At 37.7% G+C, this 12,010-nt stretch overlaps 1 long non-coding RNA gene across 1 annotated transcript in view; it reads left to right on the forward strand.

Moving 5' to 3' along the window:
- Positions 1-2,016: 2,016 nt before the first annotated feature.
- LOC308193273 overlaps positions 2,017-12,010 on the forward strand; it is a 35,120-nt gene continuing 25,126 nt past the window's right edge. Inside the window, exons 1-5 of the long non-coding RNA XR_013949506.1 lie at positions 2,017-2,215; positions 3,431-3,669; positions 6,328-6,501; positions 7,175-7,251; positions 8,391-8,503. This is a non-coding gene — a long non-coding RNA (uncharacterized lncRNA). The remainder of the gene's footprint in view (positions 2,216-3,430; positions 3,670-6,327; positions 6,502-7,174; positions 7,252-8,390; positions 8,504-12,010) is intronic.

Below are 12,010 nucleotides of genomic sequence, written 5' to 3' on the forward strand. Positions count from 1 at the left end.
GTTTTTTCTTACACTGTAATTAATTTATCACTTTGTAAAGCTTTTGAGTGCTGATTTTAAAATTGTCTGCTTTCATATACAATGATATAACAAAGTTTAGCTCTCCCTGCTCTGAGAAGGCAGCTTTGTACATTGAGGCTGTCAATAGCAGTCAAAGTAAGTTTTGCTTTTTTACCAGTGAGAGTGATGGTACTCACAGTAGACAGTAAATTATAGCAAGAGAGATCGTTGAGCTTTTAGGATGTTATGTGCTTCATTCTGAAATTCTGTGAAAATGATTATTTTCCCAGATGAATAAACAAATACACTCTTTTATACTTTTCAAGAGTGAAGGTAGTTAAAAACAGTAAGATTTATTCAGCTCTACTTTGCTCTAAAAAGCCCTGAGTACAGCAGAATAGTCAAGAGCATTGTCAGCCTCATGTATCCACTGCTGTTACTGCCCTTTGGGGAAAATGGAACAACTAAAACACCTCTCCTCTCCTCTCCTCTCCTCTCCTCTCCTCTCCTCTCCTCTCCTCTCCTCTCCTCTCCTCTCCTCTCCTCTCCTCTCCTCTCCTCTCCTCTCCTCTCCTCTCCTCTCCTCTCCTCTCCTCTCCTCTCCTCTCCTCTCCTCTCCTCTCCTCTCCTCTCCTCTCCTCTCCTCTCCTCTCCTCTCCTCTCCTCTCCTCTCCTCTCCTCTCCTCTCCTCTCCTCTCCTCTCCTCTCCTCTCCTCTCCTCTCCTCTCCTCTCCTCTCCTCTCCTCTCCTCTCCTCTCCTCTCCTCTCCTCTCCTCTCCTCTCCTCTCCTCTCCTCTCCTCTCCTCTCCTCTCCTCTCCTCTCCTCTCCTCTCCTCTCCTCTCCTCTCCTCTCCTCTCCTCTCCTCTCCTCTCCTCTCCTCTCCTCTCCTCTCCTCTCCTCTCCTCTCCTCTCCTCTCCTCTCCTCTCCTCTCCTCTCCTCTCCTCTCCTCTCCTCTCCTCTCCTCTCCTCTCCTCTCCTCTCCTCTCCCTCTCCTCTCCCTCTCCTCCATTTTTTTCTCTATCTCCTAATAATCCATGTCTTTTTTTGTAAAGTAATGTAGTTTTTGATGTTTCTAGTGGATCTGAAAGTTGCAAAATTTTCACCTGTAATTAAGTTCTATTGATGAAACCATCACTTCCCGTTGAAATTAAGGAATTCTCTGAATGAACAAGATTAGCTAATTGGCATATCTCAATTTGAACAAACTTAGTTTAACTGGTTTAACTGACCAGCACGAGCAGTTGCTTAACTGTGTTGTAGCACTGAAGATTGCAGAAATTTTGCTCATATTTCACTGAAAATGAAGATGTAAGAAAAAAAGTATGCTGCTGCTTTTTTTTTTTTTTTTTTGGCCTAGGGAGAATTTGTTGATGCCTGAACTGTGGGTTTAAAAACATCACAGAACGACACAATGGTTGGGGTTGGAAGAAACCTCTGGCGGTCATCTGATCCAACCCGCTTGCTCAAGCAGGGCCACCTAGAGCAGAAAAATGCATGTCAGTGGCACATACATAATGGTGCCTGTCTGCTGCGATATCTTTGGTACCTACATGTATCACACTGTTTAAACAGACAAAAATTTGGATTTTAATCGAGCACTTACAGAAATCTGTACTGGAGTTGTGAAGTGAATCCAGCCACAAATGTCCCTCTGAAAATACCTACATATTGTGTCACAGAATGATACAACACAACACTGTATCAGATCAGACATCACAAAAATTACTTGTAGAACATAACTTAAAATGCATTGATTCTGGACAAGTAAGTTAGTCATTAGTCTTGTGTCTCCCTCTCCTTTTTTATTTTTTATCTTTTTGCCGTATTTGTGCTGTTATATACAGTTGGTATCTCTTACTGGTTATCTACTGGGAATTTCTAGCCAAAGAGTGTGGTGTTTGAGTAGGTCTTTAAAAGTCTTAAATCCTCCAGACATGGGGAGCATTACACCTGACAGGGCTTTGGATTCTGCTGTGGTGTCAGTGCATAATGTTTGGTTTCCAGTTGTGGTAAGTTGAAGTGATGGAACCAGTGTCCTTTTTTGGTGGTCTCTTAATTCCTAGTTAAAGATTTCACAGTGAAGCCAAAGTATTTTTGAAATTGTCTGTTCCCTTTTCAAAGAAATGAAAAGTTTTGTCTACTATATCTCTTTTTCCTCTAGTTACATTGAAATTGGAATTAAAAAGCCTCTGGGGAAAAGGCAAGAAATAACGGTAAGTGTTTAATTATGAATACTGCCTGTTTAAATTACTATGAAAAAATACCCATTCATTACTTTATGATTATATAATTTATGTTTAACAGTTAACATTTGCTATTTCTGGGAAGAATATGATACGGTATTATCAATTTACCTAAGATTTATTGTGTAAAAATTTGGATAGGAACGTATGTTACTCTTGAAGTATCTCTTTTCTTTGACCATATTGTATAACTAATCATCACTCAACTGAAGCTAAGTGATTTTCTATATTTTTAGGAATTAAAACTTACTATTGCTTTTTTTTTTTTTTTTTCTTCACTGTGCAAGTGGTATTTCAGACATTATAACCTACAGACAATATTTAGTGATTAATCAGAGTCAGGGAATTGTTCAGTTTGGAGGGGACCTCTGGAGGTCATCGAGCCAAAACTTGTACTCACACTTGAGCCAACTAGAGCAGGTTGCTCAGCAACATATCCAGACATGTTCTGAATATCTCCAAGGATGGAGACTATACCATGTGTCTGGGCAACCACTCCAGTATTTGATCAACCTCTCTGAAAAAAGTTTTCTCTTACATTTAAGTGGAATTTCCTGTCTTTTAATGTGTGCCCGTTGCCCTGTGGCTAGATCTCACTGAGAAGAGCCTCTTTCTTTTTTCGTTACTCCCTGCATCAGGAATTTATACACATTGATAAGATCCCAAAAGAGCCTTCTGTTCTCTGCACCGAACAGTTCTCTTGGCTTCTTGTTTGACACATTCGCTTCAATGCCTTCATTATCTTCATAACCCTTTGCTGGATTCACTCTGGAAAGTCCATGTCTCTTTTGAAAAGGGGCACACTGAACTCTCAGAGCACTCAGATGAGGTGTCACCAGTGCTGATTAGGGGGGGGAATAATCACCCCTCTCAATCAGCTGGCAGTGTTTGTAGGATTAAGGATGAATATTAGAAAGTGAAAGAGAAATGAATGAAAAAATGTAGCATATAAAAATGAAAGGCAAGAATAAGCATTAAGTAAAAATAATAATTTTGGTTTCAAAAGTAGTCACAGAAGTAATGGATAGCTGGGGTGTAAGACATTTTATGGAAAATTTAAATGATAAATTATTAGTAGTGAGTTGCGTTGTTTGTTGGGTGTTTGAATATTCCAGATCTTAGAAACATAATGACTAGGCCTGGAAAGGACCTCAAGAGTTCATTTAGTTTCCTTTTCACCTACAGATCAAGGAAGAATCAATTATACAAAGACCAGTTTGTGTGTTTGGAGATGGACTATGTCTATACTGGTCGTGGTCCACACCTGAAACTTTGGCTGTTGTTGAGAGAATTTCCTGACCTTTTCCGGCTGTGTCCAAGGATGAGCATGGCTAGGCTTACCACTTATTTGGATGATTCATGCACTGTAATCACCTCTCATCGCTGCTGGTTTTCATCTCTCAGCTGAAACTGATGCCAGCTAAGTAAGGCTTTCCCATTTTTCTGCTGCACTGTGAAGTCAAAGAGGCTGACCTAGACCACACAGGTGGTCTTTCATTTGAAATCAGAATGTAAATACCATAGATCATAAGCCTAATTCTAGGAAGTACTCACAGAGAGTACATATAGCCCATTTTTGTAACCGCCTATTTTGCAGGTAGAATGGGTTTTAATTGTATATTTTGACAGGGAGTTTTTGAGGCCAGTATTGATACAGATAAAGCAATATTAAACCGCATATCCTTTCTTAGTCATCTCTGGCAACTTGACCTGCAACATGTACATTTGCTTTGACACTTTTCTGCTGTATTTATCATTATGACAGCAATTCGTTGTCTGAGACATAACAGAAAAAATGATGTGTCCTACTGAAGTCCGATTTAAATCTTCCAAATAAGCTTTAAGTAGCTCAAAAGGCTTTTGCTGAAATCTCAGCAAACCGAATGATTGGCTATTTTGAGTGCAAAAAGCCCTGACCACAGGGTATGCATGTGCAGATTAGGTCTGTTTCATATATGCAATGAGTCCAAACTGCACTTTGTCCAGTTTAGTCCTTATGCAGAGGAAGAAGAGTCAAAACCATTGCATATATGTACTGACTCACTGAACGCTCATTTTGAGTCCAGTCGCACCACATATGCTGTATAGCTTGGGTAATGCTGTGTAGATTGCATAACATATAGAGTTCCTTTGGGCATGCTCAGCCAGTCAGACCTTGTGATTATCTTTCCGCACAGGATCTTTGCATTATCTCGTATGTCAATGAAGGCAAATAGGACTGAATTCACAACAGTTAAGTGGGAAAGGCCTTAGGTAAATTTTGAATTATAAGTATTTTTGAATTGGATCTCAATTTGAAATAGAGATTTGCTATATATATATTTTTTTTCTGCCTCTGCCATTGCTTTCAGAGTTAAATATAGTGAAAATGAACTAGGCTAGGCTGCCAGCTTCACTGAATTTGCACCATTCTTACTAAAAATAAATGTAAAAAAACCCCAAACAATAGTTAATCCCAAGCAATTATTATTTAAGAAGTATATATTTTTTAAAATTTTGATCTATCATATTAGTATATATTTGTTATGAATTACTTAAATCCATGTCTGTAAGATGCTACAGTAAAGCATATTTAAATCCACATTTTAATCACTGTCAATAAAAAACTACCAATAAATTTATATTCTTAGATCTACACTATCAAAGCTATTTTAATGAAACAAACATTGAGTTTAATTTGAAGAGCAGTTTCTCTCTGTATATCTGTTTGTGACTTACCTTATAATATTGTTTTGGCAGTAGCGAGAATTACAAAATATCACTCTGGAAGTGCCACTTTTATTATATTTTATGACTTTCTCTCAACCAAATAATATTTAAAGCCAAATTCTGTATGTTCATGTATATAAACTGAAAGGCAGAGATCTGATCTAGGTGGTTATAGAGGGGATGACAAGTATCTGGGAGCACCAGTTCTTAGTCTGGGATGGTAATAATAAACCTAGCTGTTTATTATTCTCCCCTTTTAGTAACTTCTCTTCCATTGAAAGTACACCAGGGACATGGGCAGAAAGATCTTTAGGCAATAGCTAGACTACATAGTGCCAGATTATGCTTCTCTCTGGCTGCATCTTTATCAATATATTAAACAGTCTCCTAAAATAGGTTTGGGTACTGGAACCCAATTATCTGTACTGTTAAATTGTTGCATGCTTTTGATCTGGGTCAACTCCCACTTCCCAGTGACGGTCTGGAAGTTAGGATGCAGTAGGGACCATTCTCATTAGGCATGAACCCTGTTTTTGAGACTATGTAAGGTTAATATGATGGAGTAGACCGATGTTGCTACATGATTATGTGGCTGGGGAATAGATGTTGTCACTGGTTTGTTCACTAATGTAAAGGTGAAGGACTGGGTGTAGATGCTTGTGTCAGGGCATTGTGATACGTTGCCCTGCAATATTTGATCAGTATAAGAGGCTTGTTGTGCTCCACAAATACTCTTTAAAGCCAGAAAAGCAGTAGGTATAATGGAAATTAAAAGACTAAGATAAACAATTATAATTGTAGCATAGTCAACAGTAATTAATATATACTCTGCCTAAAACTGTACTGGCACTCAGTTGCCACCTTCAGACTAGTATGGACAGGACTAGTACGGACAGTCCTGAGCACTAGCACATGATAGCACAGAATTTCTAATTTGTAAGTGTAGTTTCCAATGATTTTTTCCTCCCCCAAATACTGGCTGGCACTCTCTCAAACAATGTCCTTGTTTTGGGGTCAGCATTTCCTATGGGAGTATAGAATATCCTGTGCAGTTTAGGTACGGATATGAGATGTTCTGTGCTTTGTGGCCTCAGGTCTGTGGAATTTTTTTAGCTCATTGGTGTAGATATACTTAGTGAGGCTGACTTAAGGCTAAATATTACATGAAAGTTGAAGGAGAGATTGTGTATTTTTATGTCTAAGCAACTCCTTACCTTATACATTTGCTGGTAGAATACCATCGCTAAAGACTTCTGTCTTGCCGATTCTTTGCACCTTTCTATTTTCCATAATAAGTGCAGGTTTTGCATCTAAGAACAGGTTTTATGCCAGAGAAAAGATTTATCCTTTCATACTTCTACCTTCAACACTAGCAGTGAATCTTTGCTCCTACTGTGTCCTCGTCACTGAACATATGTTACTCAAAGGAAGAAGGTGGTGGAAAAGAATGAATGTGACAGCCCGGGAGGGCAGGGAATCCATTGTGTGCAGCTGCAGAATCAAGTGTTTCCCTAGTTTGTGACAGAACGGGTATGAAACTGATTAAGGTAATGACAATTATGGTGGTCTTCGGTCTGACAAAATTCTGTTAATTGCTGGCTTTGTATCCATTGAAATAACACATTAAACTTACAGAAAAATCTGCAATCACTATATCGTGAATGATAACAGGGTTTTGTATAGCATAAACTAAAATAAAATGTTGCCAGCAATGTCTGTTTTTCAGTAAATGGGGAAAGAAGGTTTTTAAGTCACTGGCCTACTTACTATAAATATTTAGCAGTTTATTCTTGTTTGGACCCCTATGTGGAAAATCTGTTTTGAGACCAAGTCTTGATTTTTCACTTCTTGGCTTAGCAAGTGTTGGAAATGTTGTGGTGGCAGCTTGTTTTCTCAGGGGAAAGAACTTGTCAGGCCATTTGACAGCAACTTCTCTGGTTGATTAAATTGTGTCAGTTGCTTCAGAACAGAATAGTCTTTTGCACAAATGGTGAGTGAACATGATGCAGGTTCCCAAGGACAGAAGACACGAAACAGTGAAAATCTTGGGATTCCTCAAATATGTCAGATTTTCCAAAATACTGATAAGTAACATATTGCACTAAACAAAGATAGTATTTGAAACCAGGACAAATGTTTATATTTAGGGAATATTTGTGAGAATAAAATATTTTAATCATCTTGCATCTACTAATGATGTATGATTTATTTTTTCTGCAGATGAAACCAATAATTCAGAGTGCTATCTGTGTGCCTTCCAGATGGCAATTTATGTATAATAAACCACATAATATCAAGTAAGTAAGTATGTTATAAATCAGACACTTACTTTTGGTTTTAAGTTTTCTACTCTAACAGTATATATAAACTCCCAAATGTGTATGTTCAATTAAAAACTGAAAGTACTGAATCTCTGGTTAATCAAGTGTAATTTGTAATGGTCAGATTCTGTCTTGATTTACATACTTCATAAATCCTACAAACTTAAACTAAATTTATATGATATAACAGTAGGCCATTTTTTCCCAAAATACTCTTAAGAAAAAAAAATAATAATACAAGAATGCCAATAGATTGCAGTGTACAATTGTTTTATGCTGGTGAAATACGAAGAAAAAATATTGAATAATATTCAAAAATATTTTGTGATACACACACATATAGATAATATGGTAAAATGACACATAATCCAAGGGTTATTTTGAATAAGAATCTCAGAAATATGCAGCCTTACAAAGATTTCTAAAACAGTAGAGTGTAACAAGTGGAAGATAGGAGTAAATAATTTTCTGAACTGCTAATGAAGCTGGTTTTCCTATAGATTTCTGATCCATAGAATTTATCAGAATAATAAATCAGAAAGATAACTGCATTTGTCTTCCATGTGCCTTAGGTCACTGTCCCTGCGCAGATGAGAGGGTGTAGCTATGGCTGCAGTTCTTCCCAACAAGTTCCATTATTCAAATAATGTGTATATCATTTCAAAAAAATGTCACCTTCTTTGGAGTTGTGATACTTCCCACACAGCAAGACCATAGCAGTTCAACTGTACAAGTATGGGGAGAAAAGGGTTGGATGTGGAGCATAAAAGATAATAGTAGTTTTTTTCTCCATGCTGCATGTTAAGATTTATTTAATGGAGTAGCTGTTATTTAAAATGATGAACATTCAGGGTGGTATAACTAGAGAAAGGGCTACTACTGATGAAAAGGCTACTAAGTGTTTATAATAGTGATTATCTAAGTTATAATTTTATTTCAACTTATCACCTAATAATTCAAGCTATTATTGTGTCAGTGTGTACATGCAGGTACTTCTAACGAGTTGCAAAGCCAGTGAGACCAAAAGTCTCTGCAGATTGTGCCATCTTTCTTAAATTAAACTGCTCTTATTAAATCTTTTCTCTTATTTCCACCTAATAACTTGTCTATTACAGCAGAAGCTCAGGAAAAAACAATCGTGTCCCCATCATTAACTGAAATCAGTAGACTTGGATTCTGACACGTGGAACTGTAGAATTAGATCTGCATTTGAAGACAACACTGACTGGTGTGTATTCTCTTTGTATGTGAGTAGATTGTTAACCCCAAAGCTCCGTATGATCTTATCTGGAATTGTATTGTAGAGATCTTTGAAATAATCATGATAAGTCTTGTGGAAGGATTTGCAGGTTAAAGCCAATAATCTTTAAATTGCGCTCTGAAATAAATACAAAGCTAAGGTTATTCTCAGAGTGCAGATATGATGTAGGAAATGGTACCTTCAGGCTAAGGCTGAAATACTTAGTTTTTCTGTAATGAAGCAGTCACACATGATTTCAATGTCAAAACAAAGAGTTAAAGTTTAAATATGTAAATTGAAGAGTATCTCTGACATATGATTTGAATTGCTCCTTCAAGGACAGGAAGTGTGTTTATTTGATTGAATAATTCTTGAACACTATATCTTCCATTGGCAAATTGAGATAATGGAATTTAGAGATGAAGAAGATTCTTTAGGTCATGTAGTTCATTCCCATGGCTGCCATACCTTATACTATATGATATATTTTCCTTGTCTAGACTGGATTTATATGTTTCTAGGGATGAAGTTTCTAAATCATACCTCAGAGAATCATTCTGCAGTTTTGTTTTTTGTATGTTAGCAAGATCTTTAGATAACTATTGCTTTTTTCTGTTATGCTTACCATAAAAAAGTCAACTTTTATAGTATATTTGAGAAAATAACTGCTAAAAATAAAGTCGTTTTATTTTTTTTTCCCCCTGCAAACAATGCTTTCAATACATGATCCTCTAGCATTACAATATTATAATAAAAGTTCCACTAGATGGCCCCAAACTTCTTCTGAATGCAATCTTTATTACTTCAAGATGTTGTTTTAAAGTGGCATGCAGACATAAATATTTGCTCTTGGCTGAAACTTGACACACTCTGCTAGGACTTGCTCCTGGCTTTTTTTTTCTTTTCTTTTTTTTTTTTTTCCTTAAAAGAAATTGAATGCAAGTTCCTAAAAAGCATTTTGTTTGCCACAGTATTCTTACCTATATCAAGAGTTGCATTATGCTACTTACAAGTTAAACTGGTGCTTGAAATGTAAAATGTGTTCACTTGGTCTTGAAACAACCAAATATATTATTGTTGGTTAAAAAAACATGGAGAGAAGAAAGTTGTTCCATACTGAGCATTTAAATCTTAACTGAATAAAGTATTACTAAATTAATAATTGTTAATTTTCATTCTGTCCAAATTATGTTCGATCCCTTATGTTACTTAGAAGTATCTTCAGATTCCTGTTTGATATGTATGGATGATTTATTAAAAGTTATTTTGTTTTTGTGGAAGAAGGTATGGAAGATACTTTCTAAAGCATTTTATTGCAGGTTTGCACCACTGTCAGTGTGGAATGGGTGATTTAAGCCTAGATTGCAAAACCACTGTTAAAACAGTATTTTTTGCAGCTGTAAATTTGTCAGTGTTGGCTTTTGTGCAATTCCATTTTTTTTTTTCCCTATCATAAGGCAAGCTAACCTGCTTGCAAAATGCTGGACTCATAGTAGAAAATCAGTTCCTTTTTACATACTTTGTTACTAGTTGGATCAGCTGCTTAGTGTCATCATTGTTATGGGTGAGAGACTGGATATAAGATTGAACTTTTGATGACAATTATAAATATTACAATGTAGCCAAAAATGTTTATAGGTAATAGATAAGTTTGTTGTGTCACTTATAGTAATGGCAAAATTGAAATGCATATTAGGAAATTATTTATTGGTAAGAATATAGTAGGTGAAACTTCAAGGAATTTTCATTTGAAATGCAAGATAAAAAAGTGACGAAATTTAATGAGTGAAAATTGATGATATATGAGTGAAAACTCAATATTAAGGTTGGTGTCATTAGTGATGTAGGAAAGCAAATAATTCTAAAGTTTGACCGGTTTATGAGCTATGGAGAATCTTCAGAAAGTATAGAAGTAACTTATATTTGTGGAGTTATGGAAAGATGTGAGGAAAGTTGTTTTTTCAAAGAAAAAAGTGGTGTAATGCTATAGGCTGAGGACAGTGACCTTAAACACTTTTTTTTTTAATGGGAAAATATTATTGTTAGAAGGAAAGAAGAGAAAATAATGAAAAGATAAAAAGTGGAAAATAATGCATGGGTTTAGAGGATGTAATGATAAGGACAGGGAAATCACTGAGTACCATCATGGGCAAACCAGGCTAAGCATAAGTTAGATTAATATAATTTATTACCATGTAGCAGACTAGAGCAGTGAGAACTAAAAGCAAACTAAAAGCACCTTCCCCCTACTCACTCTCCTCTACCTCCTCCTCTTGAGTGGCACAAGGGAGCAAGGAATGGCCACTGTGGTCAGTCCATAACACTTTATCATCCATCAGGAGCAAACTCCTTCTGCACTGACCTTTGGGTCTGCAGGGCTGGTTCTCACTCCTCACTCTCCCAGCTGCTGTGGCAGCAGGTTTTTTTTTTCTTTCTCAGATATGCTCTCCCAGAGGGCCACCCAGTATCGTTCCCTCGCTCAGCTCTGGCCAGCAGCGGGTCCCTTTTGGAGCTGGCTGGAGCTGTCTCTGATCTGACATGGGGCAGCTGCTGGGCTCTGCTCACAGAGGCCACCCCTGCAGCCCCTCCCTTCCACCAAAACCCAATATACACCAGTGTCCTGATTTTGGCTAGGATAGAGTTAATTTTCCTCCTAATAGCTGATATGGTGCTGTGTTTAGGATTTAGGGTGAGAATAATGTTGGTATCACACTGATGTTTTAATTGTTGCAGAGCAGTGCTTCCACTAAGCCGAGGACTTTTCAGCTTCTCGCTCTGTCCTGCCAGCGGGCAGGCTGGGGGTGCAGCAGGAGCTGGGAGGGGACAGACCCAGGACTGCTGGCCCAGGGTGGCCACAGGGGTATTCCATACCATCTGACGTCATGCTAAACAGTTAATATGGGGGGCTGGCCAGGGTGGTGGGGACCGTCTGCTTGGGGATAGGCTGGGCATCGGTCAGTGGGTGGTGAGCAATTGCATTGTGCATCACTTGCTTTCTACATATTTTAATATTATCATTATTATTATTACTATTTCTCATTCTTTTCTGTTCTGTTAAACTGCCTTTATCTCAAACCACAAGCCTTTACTTTTTTTCCTCCAATTCTCTCCCCATCCCACTTGGGGGAGGGGGATGGGGGGGGAAGAGAAAATGGCTGTGTGGTGCTGAGCTGCCTGCTGGGTTAAACCACAATAACCAGGCAGGTTCTGAATACCTCCAGGGATGGAGACTCCACAATGAGACTGGGCAACCAGTTCCAGTCTTTGATCAACCTCTCGGAAAAAAATCTTTTTCTTGCTTAAGTGGAATTTCCTGTTTTTCAGTGTGTGTTCATTTTCCTGTGGCTGGATACCACTGTGAAGAGCCTATATCTGTTTTCCGTTCTTCCTGCAACAGGAATTGATACACATTGATAAAATCCCCCTGAGCCTTCTCTTCTCTGCACTGAACACTTCTCTCGGCTTCCCCCTGGTTCTCTTCACATGAGCTCCAAT

The sequence above is a fragment of the Anser brachyrhynchus genome (genome assembly GCF_964034855.1).
Source record: "Anser brachyrhynchus genome assembly, chromosome: 3".
Taxonomy (NCBI): domain Eukaryota; kingdom Metazoa; phylum Chordata; class Aves; order Anseriformes; family Anatidae; genus Anser; species Anser brachyrhynchus.